This window comes from Marmota monax, unplaced genomic scaffold (genome assembly GCF_021218885.2).
Source record: "Marmota monax isolate L192 unplaced genomic scaffold, Marmota_monax_Labrador192_F-V1.1 WCK01_AAM20220418_F8-fsc00177, whole genome shotgun sequence".
NCBI lineage: Eukaryota > Metazoa > Chordata > Mammalia > Rodentia > Sciuridae > Marmota > Marmota monax.
The window spans coordinates 2,070,232-2,091,769 of NW_026694922.1; positions in this window are offsets into that span (position 1 = coordinate 2,070,232).

Here is a 21,538-nt window from a genome sequence, read left to right on the forward strand (position 1 = left end):
TCACTGAAAGACAAGGACATTGTTTGCAATTTCCTTTGCTGAAATGCCGTAGTCTGGCTGCAGCAAAATAACCCGGGGGTGACGAGCAACTTGTGTACATTGATACAGCAGGAGTGGGAGCCCTTTATTGCAGGACAGGAGGGGTATATATACATTCCACACAGCTTATCTAATTAGCATAAACTCGATACAGCAGTCAACCAATAAGGAATCTCCACACTTAATGGCTCGCTGGCGTTACTTCACAAACCACTCCCTCTGCAAAATGCCAGGCGCCATCCTGACTTGTTTACAGACCCTAACACTGAAAAACACCTGGGGAGGTGACAGAAGGTGGCCTTAGGGCAGGACATTAGGGTGCAGAGAGAGGAAGGTCGGGCACAGTGGCATTTGGGGGTGGCTCTTCGGGCATCCCTGGGCCAGAGAGACTGCAGCCCGTGTCCCCACAGCAGCACTCACCGGCCTTGGCCCTCTGTCCCTGGACCCTCTGTCTGCCTGTCCCCTTTCTCCCACCCCCAGAGCTCCCATTGGTGCCTGCTCCTTCCTCTCCCTGCACCCCTCCCCCCACCTTGGACCAGAAAAACACGGCACCTGGGGGGGGCTGCCAGTCTGGAGATGGGGGGGCAGGGAAAGGGGAGGCCAGGCTCTGGGAGGGGACAGGCAGGGGGCGCCCTCCAGCCCCAGAGGGATCCACTGAGGCCTTGGAGGTTCAAGACCTGTTTTCTGCACCCTGAGCCCTGGGCGACTGGAGAGGAGGCGTCTGTGTCTTGTTAAATTATATTAAAATAATTTTATGGGCAGGACGAAGTGGCACCCACCTGTCATCCCAGTGTCTCTGGAGGCTGAGGCAGGAGGATCCCGAGTTCAAAGCCAGCCTCAGCCACAGAGAGGCCCTAAGCCACTCAGTGAGACCCTGTCTCTAAATAAACACAGAACAGGGCTGGGGATGGGGCTCAGTGGTCAAGGGCCCCTGGGTTCAATCCCTGGTATCCCCTCCCGCCCCCTAAATAAGTAAATGTCACTTTTTTTTTAAATGTTGCTTCTAAAAAATTCAAAAAGTGCCTGTGTGTGGCTTTCACCCTTTCCTCCTGGACAGGGCGGCTCTTGAATTTGAAGATGTCCATCTTGGTCACCAAGGAACTATCTGTCCAGCCTTAGCCTTTGGATTGTGGCTGCTTTTATCCTCTGGTCTGTTCTCTTAACTGCAGAAAGGAGAGAACATTCTCCTCCCACTGAAGCGATGGATGTTGGAGTGGGGAGATTAAGGAATTCTTGCCACTAATGACGGTTTCAAGGCCCCCCATCCTGGAACCCACTCCACCCATGTCCTCACTGGGGTCCCAGCAGTGAGGGTGACATCTTTCTGGACTGGAGTCCCTGTTAGACTCTGAGGTAGGTCTCCAGATTCTTCCTCCAGCTGCTGGCCTGACGACTGGGTAAGACCCAGATGGAGCGAAGCCTGCTCTTGGCACCCAAGGCTGGGGAGCCTTTGCAGGACTGCTGGGGTGGCCCAAGGGGCAGCAGGGGCTGGTCCAGGGCTCGGAGTGACAGTCCCGAGGCCGGCAGGAAGCCAGGCATCTCCTGTGTGCGCCAGACTGGACAAACAGACACTGACCCTGTGCTCAGGAGAGAGTGACTGAGAAGTCCCAGGCTCCGTCACCCCGTGCTGGTCGGTTATAAGCACTGTGTCACCTGGTGCCATGTTGGGTCCGTGAAGCAAGGTTCACTGTGCACCCCATCTCCCAGAAGAAGAGCCTGAGGTCAGAGAGGGGCAGAGCCCACATTAGCTGGGCTCCAGTCCCTGAGCCTCCCTGGGGCGGCCTCTGGAGTGTGCTCTGTGCGGTGGGGCCGGGGAGGTCCTGCCGCCCTCGGTGACCTTGCCTTCCTCCAGCTTCACGACGCCTGCCTTCCTGCCTGGCTGTGTCCGCATCCATGGTCCCTGCTCTTAATGGAACCCTGGAGAAGCAGTGCGTCCTTTCAGCCTGGGCCACCTGGGGATGGTGACGCTCCTGAGTTGACTCCCGCTGAGTAGAGGACTGAGCGCTTGGATTCTCCCCAAGTGCCCTTGAGTGACCGGGAGGGGCGGGGAGAGGAGAGAGGCCTGTCTGGCTCTGGTCACCTGCCTCCCCTCGGGGCCTCAGCCTCCCTCGGGGGTGCCCAGGGCACGTGGTCAGCCCCACGTTGGAGCGTGGACCTGACCGCACCCCCGCCCTGCGTCCTGGGCGTGGGGTCTTGCCCAGGAGACGTCAGCGGGCCACGCCTCAGTTTGCTCCCCCACATCCGGGAACAGGACCCCCATCCTGCAGGACATGGGGACTCTACTGAGGGACCATGGTGGCGGCACTTCACTGATACATGTGGGGGACAAAGATGGCTAGGGACATTATTAATAGAGTTTGAGTTACACCTTTCTGTCCTCACCTTTTCTACTCTCCTCCCCCGCCCCCCCTCAGCTCCAGGTTCCAGCCTCTTACCAGCCGGGCAGCCCCCTGCCTCAGGGCCTTTGCACGGCTCTTTCCCACCGCCTGGATCACTTTCTCCAGATAGTCGTGTGGTCACCCCCTTCTCATGAAAGTGCTGTCCAAATGTCACCTTCTCCAACGGGCACCTCAGGACCCTATTGAAACCCACAGGCCCTCGCCCCTCGTACTCCCAGCTCTTCTCTCTATAGCAGCCTTCATTTCCTATCAAACCTTATTCTTAAAAAAGTCTCCTTTTAAGGGGCTGGGGTCATGGCTCAGCGGTGGAGCACTCGTCTAGCACATGCGAGGCCCTGGGTTCGAGTCTCAGCACCACATAAAAATGAATAACTAGGACAAAGGTGTCGTGTCTGACTACAATTAAGAAATAGAGTATTTTAGAAATCTCCCTTTAAGGCATCAGCGCTGTTCATTCCTGTCCACTTTCTCCAAAGCCGGGACTCTCGCCTGACGGTCTGGCTCCTGACTGTCCCTCAGCACCTGGCACACAGCCGGGTCCTCACAGGTGCCCCGTGGACGTGGTGGGACCAACACGATGTCCTCACTCCTGTCCTTCCAAGTGTTGTGCAGGTGGGTCCTGATCACTGTCACACAGGAACGGCAGTGACGGTGCCGTGGGGTCCCCTCCACGCTCAGAGACAGTCAGTGATGGTTTATTTCAGGACGGGTGGTGTTGGGCTGGGGACAGAGACTTGAATCAGGGATCAGGCTTGGGAAGGCTGACCTGGACCCAGGTGCCCATTTTGCAGGTCAGGAAGCTGAGGGCCTTGGTCTCTCCCTGGTGGCCCTGACCCGAGGGCTTCCAGCTGCCCCTCCATGCCACCTGGCCCCAGGCCCCAGGCCCCAGGCCGACCCCCCAGGGCTTCTTAGGACACGCTGGGGCCCGGGGCTGCAGGAGCAGAGGGGTCCTCCGGGAGCCCGTGGGGGGCCTGGAGAGGCGGGGAGGGACCCCAGGTTCCAGGGAGGCTCCCCTCTAGTCTCTGGACACTTAAGGAACATTTGTTATTACAATTTTTTAATGTGCAAATTTAAATGAGTGCTGGGGTTGGGCTAAGGTCCCCAAAGGCCCATGATTACAGGCCTGGTCCCACCCCATGGAGCTCTTGGGAGGAGGAACCTACTGGGGGGTCTCAGGTCACTGGGGCTGTGCCCTTCTGGGACCCTGGTCTCTCTTTGTTTTTGTGGTGCTGGGGATGAACCCAAGCCTTCCTACCACTGAGCCACATTCTGCAGCCTTTTTCATTTATTTATTTTATTTTGAGACACAATGTTGCTAAGGTGCTGAGGCTGGCCTCAAACTTAGGATCCTCCTGCCTCAGCCTCCCAAGCTGCTGGGATGACAGGTGTGTGGCCCATGGTCAGCCTGCTGCCCTCTTTCCCATCCTAGGCACGAGGTGACCAGCCTGCTCCATCACAGGCTCCCCACCGTGATGTGTAACAGAGCCAACTGGACATGCGCTGCAGCCTCGGAAACCATGAGGCCAAATAAACCTCCTGTCTTTATAAGCTGATTGTCTTGGGGATTGTTACAGTAACAGAAAGCCAAGGGCAGGGAAGAATTGTCTAATTTTAGAAAATGATCATGAGTCTGTGGACCAAGTGTTACCTGCTGACCAAGGCTCAGGCTGGTCCAAGACCTGACACCTTGATCCAGTCCCAATTTCCCTGTGGTGGCCTATAAGGAAGATTAGGTCCATTTTACAGATGAGGAAACTGAGGCTCAGAGAAGGAGGTGATTTGCCCAAAGCACAGGGCCGACGGACTGGAGGGACCAGGACCCGTCTCCAGGCTGACCTCTGTGCTGTGAGGGGTTCCGTGTTGGGGGTCATAATTTCTTACAAAGAATAGAAAATGGGGGTGGGTGGGGGAGGGGAGCCATAGATTGAAGCCAACGTGGACCCTTCACCTTGGTTTCTACCCGTGGCCCTGGAGGGTGGGTCCCGATTTCTGTTTTCCTTTGCACCTGACCCGCGTCTGCTGGCCATCTTGTACCTCTTTCCTTTTCAGTTACTATTATGTTGCGATTCCTCTCCGGGTGGTTACTGTTTCCTCTTTTGTCCTTCCTGGGAGGCGGCGATTGGGATCCTCTCCCTTCTACACAAGTCACGGGCATCTCTCTTTCTCCCTGGGGTGGACATCTAGGACGCTGCCCGTCGGTGGCTCCAATTGAGTGCTGTAGGGGCCTCACCTCTCGGTGTCCCTCTCCTTCCGTGTCAAATGGGGCAGGGGACACCTTCTAGAAGGAGCTGGGCGCCTGGTTCACACATTGTTTCAATGACACCCTGGGGGGGGGACCTCTTCCCACCTTCCGGTTTTCACAAATCACTTTAATGACAAAAAAGAAAAGAAAGAAAAGAAAAACCTGCTCACGGATGACTCCCTTGCTTCACTCTCCCGATTCCCTCGACCTGTTCGTGGGGCAGACCCGTCTGCACGTTGGCCCAGCGCCTGCTGACGGAGCCGAGTCCTGGGGTGAGAACAGAATCTGAGAAACACTCAAAAATCAAGACGGAAACGGAGCCCAGGCAGGGAGCGGCCACCCGGCTCCACCCCGCGGCTCTGCACACACAGCAGCTCGCACGCCCCCGGGAGGGTGCAGGGTCTGGGTCCGCCATGGGACAGGGGTCCCCCCACAGACGACCCTGAGTAGGGGCCGAGAGGTCGAGGTCATCGGGACGTGCCCCCCACCAGGATGCAGGCCCCTCCCCATTCTATCTGAAGCCCCCTGTGCTGGGGGCCAGGCTGGGGCTGCCCTGGGCTGGGGTGCAGTTAGGCAGCCCCTGGGGAAGCACCTGGCCACACCACGCTTACTGAGATGCCGTGGGGGGCTCCCCGCCAGCCCCTCCACCATCTAAACTGAGTCCATCCAATGTCATGGTCACATACACTGTACCTTGTAGTGTCCCCCTTTCCTGGGCACTTGCTTCTCCAGCCTGGTCCCCCTCCCCTGGCTCCAGGCACACCCACCAGCACACTTTTGAAGGCACATGCTGTTCCTTATGCTTGAAATGCTTTTCCTGCCTGGGCACAGAACATCACTGCCTCCAGGAAGCTGGCCCTGATTGCTCCTCTCCCTCCAGAGACCCTATTTCTTCCCTACATGCCACTGAGCTGCCTCTGAAATGCGCTTGACTCTTCTGCCGGCCACTGATTCTCCACCTGGACTGCTGTGGGGGGCACCCCAACCCGGGAAGCTTTGCTGGGCCCTGCCCCAGGATAATTAAATCAGCACCTCTGTGTGTGGGGGGGGAGGGTCCCAGAAAGGCTGGGAAAGTGCCCCAGGGGAGCCAATGGGCAGCGCGGCTGAGACCGTGGAGGTGGGCCAAGTGCCACACTGTGGACTTCACAGTCACCCAGGGAGGGTCCACACAGCGTAGAAGCCACGATCCCCCCTCACAGCCCAGCACCTTGCGGGGCACCTCAGAGATGCCAAGTCCAGGGAAGGAATTTGGAACACCAACCCCAACTTACCCACTCAGTTATGGGACAATCTGCATCTGACGACGATCTAGAAGTTCCCAGTGGCTGGAACCAATGGTGGACGGCTTGGAGCACTGTCCATGTTCCAGATAAGGGAGCAGAGAGTTAGGCAGGGTCCAGAAGAACTGGGGCACCCTTCCCAGCTGGGACTGGGGGTCACCACCCGTCTGTCCCTCCATCCACGGCTCACAATGAAGATCTGGGGAGAAAACAGAAGAGAAATGAGCAGGCCCCCCGTCTATCTCTTTTGAACAAAATAAATAAGAGGACCATGAGCTGCCTGTCACCCCAGCGGCTCAGGAGGCTGAGGCAGGAGGATCCTGAGTTCAAAGCCAGCCTCAGCAATGGTGAGGCCCTAAGCAGCTCAGTGAGACCCTGTCTCTAAATAAAATGCAAAAATAGGGCTGGGGACGGGACTCAGTGGGTTCAATCCCCAGTAACCACCCCCAAAAAAGTTCCTGCATCTCTAAAGCAGAGAATGTGGGAGAATGAAGGAACACAGAGGTGCCTGGCTCTGGGCGGCTCTGGGCGGCTCCGGGGCTGTCTGCATTCCTGCCGCAGCCCGGCCGCATAAACATTCGGCACACAACATTTGCAGACACTTTTTAATAGAATCGCTTAAAACAATTAATTACCAGAGTTTTCATTCAAGCCGCATCGCAAAAGATACGCCGGCAATAAAAGGCATTTATCCGCGGGTTTCTCGAGGCCTGTTTGTTATTAAGATGTAAATTAAATCATCACAGATGTTCCATTTTTTAATCTAGGCCTGGGAGGATCGGGGCCAAGCGTGGCCTAAACGGGTTTATTTCATTACCCGCACATTCATTAGGAACCCACGGTCTTATTGGGTGTCATTTTTCTTGGGTGACTTTTATCCCCCCTTCTTAAACAAATTATCAGGATAATTTGTTCGCTTCCCTCTCTGTTTGTTCTCGGGGCTCAGGGGCTCCTGGTCAGGGACTCCGCGGGGCGTTCTCGGGGAGAGTTTCCCCTTCAGGAGGTGGAAGAGGCTCAGGCCCTCGTCCAGGGGCGAAGTGGGGAGAATCATCTGGAAATTTCTAGAAGACATTTCCCTGCGCCATTAGTGACAGGTTCGGGAGGGGAGCTGACATCCAAGGTCTTTGGTTCACAGAAAGTTTGATTTTGGGGGAGAAAGGAGCCTTCACGCCAGGGGAAGCCCAGTCCTCACTCCCTGCTCTTGTCCTCCCAGGCTGCTCAGAGCAAAGGTCACCACTGGAGTGGCCTGCAGCCTCCGCCCACCTGCAGCCTCCGCCCACCTGCTTGCTCATCTCTGCGGGGTGTCTGGGCTCTGAGCCCCTGGAGGCAGGACCTGTCTGCCTGGTCATCGTGGGAGGCTCAGAGTCTGTCCCAGTGCCTGGTCCAGCACAGAGGGTCAAGGCACGCATGCGGTTCTCTCTGCATCTCCCCTGACCCAGGGGACCGGCCCCAGCCTCCACCCCCGATAACAAGACACACACTGAGCAAGCTCCTGGCGTCCCATGGAACAGCGATCGCGAGTGACCCCTCCACCCTCCCGCAGACCCGAGATCATCTCTAGAGACTTGGGACACCTCAGCAATCTCAAAGCTGTGCAAATGGTCCACTGGTTGTTCAGAAGAGAAAGGGCGAGAAAAGAAGAGGTCCCTGCGCATCCAGTGCAGACCGAGCCGTGGCAGGCCTGACCGCCGGCACCCAGAGGCAAGGCCAGCCCAAGCCCAGGATCCCACAGAGTGCGGGTGGCTGAGGCCTGTGAGTGGGTGGAAAGGTGGGCAGGGAGTGCCCACAGGACACTGAATGGACGTACATTCAGGTTTCGCTATTTGGAAATTTCTGGAATATGGGGGGGGGTTTTACAGGGGCTTGAACCCAGGGGCCCTCCACCCCTGAGCCCCATCCCCAGCCCCATTTTGCATTTTATTTAGAGACAGGGTGTCCCTGAGTTGCTTAGGGCCTCGCTGTGGCTGAGGCTGGCTTTGAACTCGTGATCCTCCTGCCTCAGCCTCCCCAGCCCCTGGGGTGACAGGCGGCACCACACCTGGAGATTTTTCTTATATTTTACATTTTTGCTCTGGGGTTAGCTGACTCCTCAGGTGTGGAGCCTGGGGTCCACATGGCCGCTTGTTCCTGAACGTTAGCGCTTACTATCGAAGTGTCCGCCAGGGTGCTTCACACACAGGCCCAACTGAACCTCCACCAAGAACCCAGGAGAGAGACGGTGTTGTCATCAACTGTCCCCACCCCAGTGACAGCATCGGCGTGTTGCAGAGGACTGAAGGAAGTTGTGCAAGGACCCAGGATGGCGAGTGGGATCAGGTGTGAACCCAGCCTGGCCTGGCTCCAAATCCCTGGGGCCCTCCCTCCGTCTTCTCCACACGGCCATGCCTGTTAGATGTGCATTTATTTAGTGCCGGGCCCAGAAACGTGCTTAGCACCTCCATAGAAGGCCCCAGCATTGCCATGAGCACCCTGGGGTCACTCTCCAAGGACCCAGCTCTGCAGACGTGGAGGCTGAAGGCTGGTGGGTTGGGAGTCAGAACCAGCCAGTTGCAGGGCCCAGCGCAAAACGACAACCTCGTCCCCAAATGGCAAGAATTTCACAACCCCAAACCACAAGCTTTGGTCTGGGAGAATGCAGGGGTCACATGCCTGGGGAGCTGGCCTGGTCACCTAGGCTGCCTGGAGAGTCACTCCACAGGTGCTCAAGGGCAGGGCCATCCTGGCTGGTGCCCCTCTCCTCCTAAGTTGTCCCCCTACTCTGCCCCCAGCCTTTCTGCTGTCCCTCCATCTCTGACCCCAAGTATAACAAAATCAGCCTGTCCTGGGCTCGCTCTGCCATTATTTTCTGATGTTTGTCTAATAGCCAAGTGCACCCAAAGAGTCCCTTTTCCCATGGCGGAGAAGAAAAGAGATGCTGAGTCATTTGCTGAAGGTCACACAGCCAGGGGGTTCCAATCCTGTCCTCCTGGCCAGCACGTGGGTCACTCTGGCTTCCTTTGGAAAAGCCATCTTTTGCAGAAGCTCCTCTGGCAATGTAGCCGCCCAGGCGATTGCTCTGAACTGGGACCAGGGGTTCAGGCCTCCCCCTCAATGACCAGGGGACCTGGGTCACCAGAGACTGTCCCTGATGGGGTGGCGAGGCTGGCGGAAGGGAAAGGACCCTGCGGGGCCGCAGAAGGCAGGCCATCCCTCAGAGGCACAGCCCAGAGGCGCCTCCGCTCAGCAGCGAGCAGGCGCATGGTCCCCCGCGGTGACTGATCATCTTGGGCTTCCTGCCCGTGGAGGCCGCTCACTTTCATCAAGATTGAAGAAAAGGTCGGGAACCCCGCGGCTCTTAGCCCCCCTGAGCGCGGCAGAAATTGCCTTTTTATGAGAGTCCTCGTGGCTCATGGACTATTTCACGGACTCTCAGAGGGGAGACCCCGAGTCCACCTTCTGCGACATCTGGACAAGCCACCCTCGGGAGGCGTGGAGTGCGGAGGGCCGGCAGGAGCGGCTGGGGGCCACACCTGGGCAAGAGCTGGACTGCAGCTACACTTTGCACCTGGCCCTTGGGCTGCCACCAGGCGGTTACCAGGATGTGGTGGCTTTAAGTTGCCCTTGGCACCGGGGGAAGAGCTGGCCGCTTGTGAAGGTCCCCAGGCCTGGCGAGCTAACAGACCAGGTTTCCCACCCTCTGCACACAGGCTGTGTGTCCTTGGGCAACTGTCCCGACCTCTCTGAGCCTGGTTCCCGAGTGTGATATGCTCTGCTGATTCCCGCCCTGCAGGGTGCTGGGAGGATTAAATGAGAGGCCAGTTAGGGAGCCCCAGTGTGGTCCCCCCCCCCCCCGGGCCACAGCTTGCTTTCACACAGGACCATTTGCCACCAACCCGCCCTGTTTCCCATCTTTGGACAAGAAGTCAATCTCAGGGGATTGACGTCTCCTTTCCCAGCCCTCCGTCTCCTTGTCTCCTCCCCTTTAGGAAAATGCTGAGTGTATTCATAGTTTGAAAAAAGGCTTCTTCCTGCTGGAGCCCTGTGGAGTCGTCAAAGCTGAGACCCCTGCCCCAGGCTTCTGTGGGCTGCCCCTGGGCCCTGTGGCAGGTTTCTGGGTGTGACGTCAGCGGGCCGGCACCAGGAGAAGTGGGCCCTGGTGGGGCCACCCGGCCAAAGGCCTTCAGCAGCCCACAGGGCAATTGCTAGGAGCAGCACCTGTCCACATTAGTTTTTTCCTTTTGCTTTAAAATAAATGAACAAAGGTTCTTCATCATGAATACAGTCGTAACACCCTGGAACAAAGTGCATACACATGTGGACACATAAATGCTTACATGCAGTGTGCACACATTTATACGCGCACTCACCCATGTCCCGTGTGTTTTTTATGATGTATTTTATGTAGAGCAGTCCCCCAGGACCTCTGGGGGGGATTCCAGGACCCTTTGGACACCCACATCCAAGGAGGCTCAAGTCCCTTACACACAATGGCACAGTATTGCATAGAACCCAGGAACATCCGCCTGTGTGTCACAGTCACCTCTAGGTGACTGACGATGCCTAAGACAACGTCAGTGCTGTGGACATGGCCGTCACACTGCAGGGTTTGGGGGACGACCAGAAAAAGTCCGATCCTGGTCACAGCAGAGGCCAGACTGAAGGGTCATCGTCAACCCACAGACACCGAGGGCCGAGGGTACGTTAAGAAATGTATTTAAATCCTTGAATCTGTAGGTCGGATTTTTACTCCTAGGTGCAAATTGGCATCTTTGTCACTATTTTTAATTGTGGCTCCACGTTCTGCCCCCAAGTCACAAAACCAGGACCTGCAGCTTCTCAGGACAGACAGTGAGACCAAGCCATCGGGCAAAGAGTTGTGAGAAATGAAGGAAGGCCTCGGGGGATTTCCCAGAGCTGGGTCCCGCAGGGCGTCATTTTATTTTATTATTTATTTATTTATTTATTTAAATATTTATTTTTTTAGGTGTAGATGGACACAACACAATGCCTTTATTTTTATGTGGTGCTGAGGATGGAACCTGGGTCCTGCCCGTGCTAGGTGAGCGCTCTACCGCTGAGCCACAATCCCAGCCCCAGTGATGTCATTTTAACACATTATGGGATTGAACTCAGGGACCCTCGACCACTGAGCCCCGTCCCCAGCCCTATTTTGTGTTTTATTTAGAGACAGGGTCTCACTGAGCTGCTGAGGGCCTCGCTGTGGCCGAGGCTGGCTTTGAACTCGTGATCCTCCTGCCTCAGCCTCCTGAGCTGCTGGGGTGACAGGCGTGGGCCACGGCGCCCATTTAGACTGAGAATTTTGCTCCTTTGAGGGGAGCACGTGTGAGTTCATGCTGTGGTCTCTAAATAAAGTCTCATTTGAAATATTTCTCTCAGAATCCAGAGTAAGGCCAACAACTAGGGAATGTTCTGGAAAGTGTTTTCCCACTTACTTAATTCATTATTTTATTTTGCTCAAGCTTCTAGGAAGTTCCAAGAAAGATTTTACTTCCGGTGCCTGAACATCCTTGTTGTTGTTCATTGGATCATTTTCTTCTTCTGAACCGCACTGGGCTGGTCCCCTGATAGGACTCTTCTCCTTGTCGGGAAGGAGACTCTGAAATCACTTTTCCCCAAAGTAACAGGATCAATATCATCTTGAAAATCAGAAGGCCATGATTCAAAAAAAATTCCTCTGCTTTTTAATGTCAGGTTGGTCCATGTGCCATCACTCTGCCCCCGACGTACACCAGGCACTAATGGTGACGCAGTGGGGACTCCGAGCCCCAGTGGCCTTGTCCCGTCGTCTTGAGGCGGTCAGCCAGATGGGGCCTGGGGCTCCTCAGACCCACACGGACAGCACCACTACGACGACATCCCTGCGGCCACAGCTCATAACAGAAAAGCTCCATTAAGCTCCTGGTTCTAGAGGTTCTGAGATGAAGTGGCCTCGTTGCTTTGGGTCTTCAGTGACCCACCTGGTGCTGGATGGCGACGGCAGGGACAGCGTCAGAGAGACCACTACCTCGTGACCCAGGAAGAGACACTGACCCCCAGTGACCCAGGGCCATCCCACTAGGCCTCACCTCCTAAGGGTCCTACCACCTCCTGAAGAGCCACCCTGGGACCAACCTTTAACACCTGGACCACGGGGGACACTGCCCCAGACCCCAGCAGCTGCCCTCAACTCCGAGGATGAGGTGGGGCTGGGCAGAGGAGTCTGAGCAGCAGGGCCCTGGCCCAGGTGTGAGGCCTGGCCCACCCAGAGGCACTCCCAGCTCACAGAGGCAAAGACTCCTCTTTCCTACTGTCCACACTCCGCTTTAGCTCCTCTCTGTGGCTGCCAGGGAGCTCAGGAAGCACGTTCAGCCACTTTTCCGGCCATCCGAACTGAGAGCCAGGGAGGATGGGTTCCCTGGGGCCTGGGCTTCTCCTCTGGGGTCTGGGCCTCAGGATTTCCCTGGGGGCTGCCTGACAGCTGCCAGCATTGGGCACAGGAAAGCTCCACTGTCCCCCCCAAGTGCCTTGGGGGAACCCCGAGAACCTTCCTTCTCCCTGTCTTCCCGTCCCTTCCTCTTTCCCCCCCCCCCCCCCCCCCCCCCCCCCCCCCAGGCAGGGGGACGCTGGCCTTGGGCTCAGCTCTGCTGGAGGCCTGGGTGTCACAGGCCCCTTGAGGTCCCTTTTGACCAGCCGCAGGGGACCCGCCCCTCCCCCAAGCCTGTCAGGGCTTCGACATTTCTGAACCTGATGGGGGACTGGAGCAGCCGCTGCCCCTCTGGCCTCTGGCCTCTGAGGTCCTCTCTTAGGCTGAACTTGTCCTGTTGGATTTTTCTGGAGGCCAGGACTCTGCGGAGGCTGAAGGTCACTGGTTGTGGTGATTTCCAGACCGTGGGCCTGGTGGGAAGGGGGAGGGCACTGCCCTGGGGTGTGCCCCGGCTGGAGACGGTCAGCTGCTGGCCTGGCCCTCTGGCTCCCATGCAGGGCTGTGACACCCCTGCCTCAGATCCCCTTGTACCTCCCTCCCCAGTTGTGGGGGCAGGTGGGGACGTGAGCAGTCAGGCCTGGGTCTGTCTGGGCTCAGTGCTCCGTCTACACTCCCCACTCATGCCTTGGTTTACTCAACCAGTGTTTGTTGAGCACCTACTACACACAGGCATCGGGAGGTCAGGAGTGGAACCATCAGGAGCCTGACAAACAAGGGTGGCTTGGGGACCAGATGGTCACTAGTGGGCACGGAGGGTCTCAGCAAGGAGACCTGGACACACCTGCCCATGGGAATGCATCATCCAGGTGCGCGTCCAGGGCAAAAGTGCTCAGCAGGAGTGTCTTCAATGGCCTCCACTGCCCTTCTGTAGTAGAGTGGACACACAGTTTGTGGTCCATTACCTTGATGGGATGGCTGACCCTCATGGACAGGATGCAGAGTGAATGAGCCAAGGCACAAATAAGAATGTTCTGGCTGAGTGCAGTGGCCTGTCACCCAGGGGCTCAGGAGGCTGAGGCCGGAGGATCACACGTTGGAGGCCAGCCTCAGCAACTCGACGAGGCCCTAAGCAACTCAGTGAGACCCTGTCTCTAAATAAAATATAAAAATATAGAATAGGGCCGGGAATGTGGCCTGGTGGTGAGGCAGCCCTGGGTAAGAATATTCTGGAGGCTTCTATTCCATCAAAACCAAGAAGAGGCTGAACTAAGGTGTGGGGCCCACAGCTAGGACAGCCATCATCTTTGGGGACACTGAGTGGCGTGGGTTGCAAAGAGGGGCTTACAGGGTGCTGACAGTACAGCCGGCCCCTGTGGTTCCCCCTCCCCGGGTTCAACCAGCCTCAGATTGAAAGTAGTCGGGAAAAATCATGGCGCCTCTCCCCGACTCGTACGGTCTCTCGTTCTGGCCATTGTTCCCCAAACAGTGCCATGTGACAACATTTCCAAAGCCTTCATGTTGCAGTAGGCGTTATCCGTCATTAGAGATGGCTGGAGTCCACGGGGCATGCCGGCAGGTTCTGTGCAAATGTCACACCATGTGACACGAGGGCTGGGCCTTGGTGGGCCTGGGGGACCTCGGGGTCCTGGTCCAGGGTCACTGTCTTCTATGTCTTCGTCTGGGTGTTGGCTACAAGGTGGGGCAAGTGTGGAGATCCCTTGAGCTGCCCATGTGACAGCTTGTCCCTCTGTGCCATGGTTGATGTATCAATTCTCACAATTAAGTTTTAATGGACCTTTTTTTTTTCTACAGAACAAGCCGATCCTGGAGGGCTTCAGGGCGTCGGGGCTGAGCTGCCGTGGGCCCCCCTCCTGTTCAACACAGAGCTCTAGACACAGGTGGCAGTGCGTGACGACCACAGCCACCCAGAGGCTCCTCGGGACCAGAGGAGAGACCCCGGCACTTACAGAAAAGGCAGGGCTCACAGCCGGCGGACGAGGGGGGTCTTGGCCCTGGGATCTGGGGACTGGGGGTCCACGCCACAAAGGACCCGAGGTCTCCAAGGTGGAGCTGTGGAGCTCACACCAACTGAACCCGCTCACTCCCCTCCCAGCCCAGGGCAGCCCCTGGGAGCCTGGCCACATGGGATTTAGGCAGCGGCTGCCGGGGGACAGTAAGGGAAAGGACTCAGAAACCCGTCTTGCCCTCTGCAGGGATGTGGGATGAAAACGTCCCTGTCCTCTGTCACCGCAGAACCACAGATGAGACGCGAATGGAAGAATCCACCCAGAACAACTGGAGTGGCCTGAGATCCTCATGGACACTTCACCAGAGAGGGTAGGCAGGTGCAGCTATCGCTGTATTGAGTGGCCCATTGATAGCCCAGCCGGCACTGTTTCCCAAGAAGGGAGACTGAGAGGCCCTTAATGAGCCAAGAACTGGATCTGAGTAGTTAGGAAACAGAGCCGCAGGGCCGATGCTTTCTATGGCATTGAAAGTAAAAATCAAACCTTCAGGTTGGTGTGTAACTTCTGCATGGTCTGGCCCTTGCTACCTCTCCTGCCTCAACCTCATCCCCTCTCATTGTCCCCAGCAGAGCACCCACATCCATTCCCGGACATATGCAGGCTTCAACCACTGCAGCCGCCTTCTGACTTCTTGCAATCAAGTCTGGGCTGCCCCAGGGCCTTTGCACACACCACCACGTTTTCTTGCAAAGCCCCTTTGTCTCAGACACCACACATACATCACTCCCAGGGTTGAACACTTGCCATGTGCCAGAGAAAGCTTCCTGGATGACCTGACCGTGGTTTTTTTCTTTGTTGCCAGAGAAGCACCACTGGTAGGTATTTTGTTAGCTTCTTGTTTCTTCTTTTCTCCCCATGAGAGAGTCAGCTCTGTGAGGACCGGGACCTGGGTGTTGCTCATGGGTTTGTTCTCATGGTCTGGAAGAGGACTGGCCCAGGGTCATTAACAGAGTGTCTAACTGTCCTGGCATTCCCAGGACTGTCCTGGTTTTAGCATTGAAAGTCCTATATCCTGAGAGAGTCTTCAGTCTCAGGAGCTGGCACAATTGACCAGATAACTGAGTGGTTAGAAGGCACATTTTTATTTTATTTTTGGGCACCAGGGATTGAACTCAGGGGCCCTCAACCGCAAAGCCCCAGCCCCAGCCCTGTTCTGTGTTTTATTTAGAGACAGGGTCTCACTGAGTTGTTTAGGGCCTCGCCATTGCTGAGGCTGGCTTTGAACTCTCGATCCTCCTGCCTCAGCCTCCCCAGCCACTGGGATGACAGGCACGTGCCGTTGTACTGGCAAGAATGTGTGTATTTTAAAATAAAAGTACCTCCATTAAATTTCAGTGATCTGGCTTTAAGAAATTAACCTCTATCATTTAAATAGAACTTGTGTTTGACTCATTCCTCTTGGTGTAGGTGATATTACCTCGATTAGTCCTCAGGGTCACCTGCACACTATGTGCGATCCTCTACATACCCTGCTGGGCAGGGCCCTCACCCTGTGGAGGTGCCTGGTTCCTGGTGGCCTTGTCCCTGGCCAGGCGAGAAGCTGGGAGGCCCAAGGCTGAGCCCTGGAGGAAGCAGCCTGGCCGAGCTCTCTCCTGGGGAACACCTGTGTCAGCCAAGAGATCACAACAAGAGAGGGACAAAGGGCCAGGAAATTGCTTTATTAACTGAGCTAAAAGGCCCCGTGGGTGACAGCCCTGCTACCTATCAGGCAATTAGCCGCCTGCAAACCTGCTTCATCCAAGGCCGCAGAGAAGAGCCGCCCTCCTTTGTCACAGGTAAGTGGCCCATTTTCCAATCAGTGGCTCTAATTGCCTGTTCACTTGTGCACACACCTGCAGGGCACAGACGCGCTGGGGCAGGAGGCCAGTGGAGACACTCGGCCCTGGGACCCGGTGGCCTGGTCAGTGAGAATCCAGTGAGAGTCCTGGCCTGGGTGTGCCAAGAAATCGTAGGCAGGACAGAGGGATAGCGGTGTCCCTTGTTCCCAGCTCCCCCAGCCCCCATGTCCCCTGAAACGCCCAGATCAGCAGGTTGGCAGCAGGAGGGCACCTGCAATCCCGCACCTCCCCAAATCCAGGAAGCGCAACGCTGCAGGTCGGTGCATCTTCCTCGGCGGGGAAGCTGCTGGGTGGAGCAAGGCAGAGTGGCCCTGCGCTGGCTCCGACGGGTCTCCATTGTAAACTCTGGCCACCTCTGAAGCCACAGCTCAGATGTCCCCTCTTCCCTCTGCAGGATGGCCCTTTGGTCCTCCTGCCTTCTCTGGGGAGCCCATCACAGCGAGGGACCCACTGTGTTGCCAAGGCCCAGAGGTAGCCTGGTCTCTGCGTGTGTGACCCTAGCGTCCACCATAGGTCTTGGCAGAGGGTCCACGGCATCTCTGTCACCACACTGAGCTGGGGTTTGTACCCTGCTCAGTCCCCAGATCCACAGAGCCCTGCACAACCCACAGCCTGGCTTTCCCGATCGTCCAAGCGAGCACAGAGACAGACACCCCAGGCCACCTGGGCGCCAGGTCAGGGGCGCAGAGGACGTCCCAGGCTCCTCTCTCTCTCTTCCTTCCCTGTGTGGGGAGTCTGGAGCACACACAGGAACAGGCACAGATTGCTCGGGAGGATCTCACCTGTCCTCCTCGTACCTGTGGCCCCAGGTCGCCACAGCGAGAGGCCACAGCGGGGTGGGGGTGGCGCACACAGTGGGGTCGGCCGTTCCCGGGGCTCTGAGGCCAGGGCTGGCGTTCTGCGCAGACTCTGCTGGCAGACGGCTGCGTTCCTGATGTGCTCAAGTGGCCCTGCCTTGCCCTCCCATGGGCCTGTGGAGAGAGTGTGAGCCAAGAGAGTGGCACCTCAGTCCTCTGCTGTCACCCCTTATAAGGTCACTTACCCTAGAGATGGGGCTCCAGGAGCTCATCTGACCTCCCTGACTCCCGGAGGCCGTTTCCCACACAGACCAACCAGGAGGTAAAGCATTTCTACAGTGTGGGAGGGGACCCCCCAGGCCACACTGTCCCCCACTCTGTCACCCACACAGATCACCAGAGTCTCTCAGCAGGCTCCCCGGGCCCCCCCAATGCTGCTTCTCCCCACAGTCACCTCCTCTGTTGTCACAGGTGAGCTTCACAGGGTCAGAATGACCAGCCCGGGCCTCGCCCACTTCTGGATTCTCCTGCTCAACATGAGGGTGTGAGCTTCCTGCTCTCCACACGCTGGGCCTCTCCTCCCCCCCCCCTCCTCCTCCTCTTCCCCTCCTCCTCCTCCTCCTCCTCCTCCTCTTCCCCTCCTCCTCCTCCTCCTGTTCCTCCTCCTCCTGTTCCTCCTCTTCCTCTCCCTCCTCCTCCTCCTCCTCCTCCTCCTCCTCTCCCTCCTCCTCCTCCTCCTCCTGTTCCTTGTCCTCCTCCTCCTCTTCCTCCTCCTCCTCCTCCTCCTCTTCCCTCACCCTCTCTGTAATGAGTGCTCCATTGTATGATGCTGTGAGGATTCCTCTTCCTCCTGTTGTGGGCAATTAGATGGACTCTAGTTTGGGCTATTCTGTGTGGCCAGGGAGATGTTGTGGAAAGGACGGGACTGGATTCTCCGACCCTCGGCCTTTAGGAGGTGGTCAGAGGAGGCCTCATTAGAGGCTGAGATGGGGTTAGTACTCCCAGGTCCACCTGGAGGCTGGGCTGCAGGCCAGGGCTGGGGAAGGGGCCGGGGAGGGTTGAGCAGGTGCGGGGCCGTGGGCTGCACGGTGGGCTTCAGCTGCACAGGCTGCACAGGTGAAGTCACCTGGGGCAGCTGGGGACCTGGAAGGGACAGCGGACACTGGGTTTGAGGAGAGAGTGTTGGGGTATCAGGCTCTGGGGGCAGGTGGAGTTGGGCTGGGCAGGGGCCAAGGCAACAAAGTAATTCAAAACCTGTCCTCGGGTTCCAGCTCGTGTTGGTGACATCCTGTTAGATGGGACCATGACGCTGGGCAGAGTCTCAAGGTCATAGAACATATGGGGCCAGCTGAAGTTAGGGTTTGGATCCACTGATGCAGCAACGGTGTCATGGCCTCGGTTTTCCCCCTCCTCAGATTCCCGTGTTGCCGTCCTGACCTCCCAGGACGCAGGATGGGACGTGCAGAGATGGGCCTGTGGGGATGATTAAGTCACCACGAGGCCTTTAGGGGGAGGCCCTAATGGAGGCTGATTGGGGCCCTTTGAAGAGAAAATCCGGACACCCAGACACACAGGGGAAGGATTGTGTGAGGCCACAACAGAAGGCAGCTGCCCTCTGTGAGCCAAAGAGAAAGGCCCAGGGGACACTAGGCCGGCCACAGCTCCATCTTGGCCCTGCAGCCTCCAGAGGTGTGAGAGACTGCGTCTCCATTGGTGAAGTAACTCAGCCTGCGACACTGTGTTACAGATGCCCCGGTGGCCCCAGTGAGGCCCCAGGTGCTATGGCTGATGACAGGCCTGGAAGAGGAGACTGGGGTCCAGGGAGCCCTCATGACTGCTCCCTGATCACTCAGAGCTCAGCCCACAATTTTGACCTCAGCTCTCTGAGTCCCAGAAGCCTTCCCATCAGGCTGCCCCAGGAGCAGGCTGTAGCTAAGGGCCCGACTGGAGGATCAGGTTCACTGCGTCCCTCCATCCTCAGCACTAGAGATCCACATCATCTGTGCTGCCCACATTGTGCTCTTCACAGACCTTACAATGGCACTCGAGAACACTTACTGAGATGCTCATATATACAGCAGACCAAATAAAAAGAGAGAGGGAGGGAGGGAGAGATGGGGGAGAGAGAGACAGAGAAGGGGAGGAGGCAGAGAGAGGGGCGGGGAGAACTAACCTGCAGCTCGCACCTTCTCAGGGTGGAGTTGGGGACCCTCTGGAAGGGGGCGACTCTGCGGGAGCCTGGGGTACGCAGGGGGATCCTGGGAACAGCTTTCTGTGTAATGAGACTGACTCTTAGATTGAACGTGCTGGCGCTGTCTGCGGTTCGGCACCCCACGGTGTGTTTGTTCCAAGGCTGTGACACCCAGACATCAGGCACACAAGCTGGGGGCATTCAATTAGGTTTTCTGTTATTAATCAGTCAATTAGGCCGCGATCGCCGGGGTATCCATTTTCACTCTTCAGGAGGTGAGAAGCTCGCGGGGACCCCGATCTGGTTGGGAAAGGCCCGCCTGGTGTGTGTGTGTGTTGGGCGGGGACAGGGACCTCAGGAAGATGGAAGAGAGAGAGCAGGGGCTGAGGGAGGAAGAGACAGAGGCTGGGGCCAGTGTTCTGTGTGGGTTCTGGAGGCTTCTGGAAGGACGCTGCTGGGAGATCTGCTCATAGAGGAAGGGCCGGCTGGGGACCCGGGGAAGAGGGGCCAACTGGCTGGGGAGCCTGGCTGACCTGGAGCTGGGGCCGGAGGAAGACTTACGGCTGGGCTGCCCTGAGCCTCACTTGGCTCATCTGCAAAACGGGAGCGTCGAATCCCTGGTCTCGATGCCCCCCACCTTTATACGACACCAGACCAACAAGGTGGTGAATGTGGAAAGCGATTACTTTTGCAGTAGAGGGGACGGAACCAGGGCAATGTGCACACCGGGCAGGCACTGTCACTGACCCACACCCCTGTCCCCAATATGGCACTCTTTTGTAAACTCTGCCCTGCCAGAGAGGGCACATGGAAGTGGTAGTGGCCGTAACAGGCTGAATAATGGAGTTTACAAACACATCAAGGACAGTGATACTTTTCTTAAGTGTGGAATATTAATACACAGACTGAGTGGTGAAAAGCAACTCTACTTCATTTGTTAATTCCATTGCACAGTTCCATATGGGCACAGGAAAGGGGATCCTTCTGAGCTTTGCTCCAAGAGATGGATCTTCAGATTCCCAGCACCCCAGATTGTAACCAGCCCGTGCCAATTGGGCAGGACTGCAGGAGGAAGAAGAGTGAATTCTGAGACCTTTTCATTATGAACTTGAGCATTTTATTTATGTTCATAATAAGTATCAAGCAGAAGAAAGCTGTCAATCTGTCGACGACAGTTGGTCCTTAAATAAGAGAAGCTAATAACTAGAACACACATCAGTCACAAGGAAGTGTTTGTACTGGTGATTAGCATGCATTGGATTTTTATTAGATGTTTCTGAAATTAAGTATTGATGTAATTAGCACATAAATCATCTGCACATGGGTGTTTCTGAAGTGTCTTGTGTAATGACACATAAATCATTTGTGTTTGGGGATTTCTGAGGTGTTAGGTATGTCATTAGTCCATAAATCGTCTCTGCACCCGTGTTCTTAAAGTGTTGTGTAATTAGCACATGGATCCTTTGCAAATGTATGTTTCGAATTATATGCCCTGTAGTTAGCATGAAAATCATCAGTGCATACAGTTTTCTGGAGGGCTTAGTGGGCAATGAGGACATATTTAACTCATAAATATGTCTCTCGATATATAAATTTGTCTCTAAAATGCCTTTGTAATGAGCACATGTACCAATTGTATATGGATATGTTTAAGTTGTTTAATTTGTAGTAGTGCACAGGTCATTTTGTGAATGAACTTCTGCAGCGATTTGTCATTTGCATGAAAATCACTTATATGGGTGCTTGTAGAGGGCTTGATTTATAATTAACAGAAAAGCAATTTGTAGATAGGTCCTTAATAACTGCTTGAACAAAGTTCTTCCCCTTTCAGAGACTCTCTTTGATCCTGTGTACATTCCTAAGCCAGACTAACTGCATTTGTAGAAAGAATTGATGAGTGAAGTGGCTGGATTTCTTTTCCTTTTCACTCATCGGAAGTTCAGGGCGCCCACCTCTATATCACGATGTTTCCTAAGCAGTTGCAGTTGGTTTGCACCAGATCCAGAGCTTAGTGCTTTTCCAGAGAGGTCAGATCTCAAAGCCTCTCTCTCTGAAGTACAGGTGCCACATGTGTCCCAGGAAACCATGGTGCCCTGTCCTGGACCTAGTTCTAGGGATCTGAAGAAAAGGATGTCAGGCAGTGCTAATTAATGAATATATGTGAACTCTGCCCAAACAAGAAGCCTGACTACTCCAGAAGATAACCGTGAAGGGCAGAGGAAAGGGAAATAAATATCCGAGCACTTAGTGAATGCCGGCACCACTCTAATGGTCTTAAGGAAGAAATATCAATTAATTATAATAACCACCATGAAGAGGCAG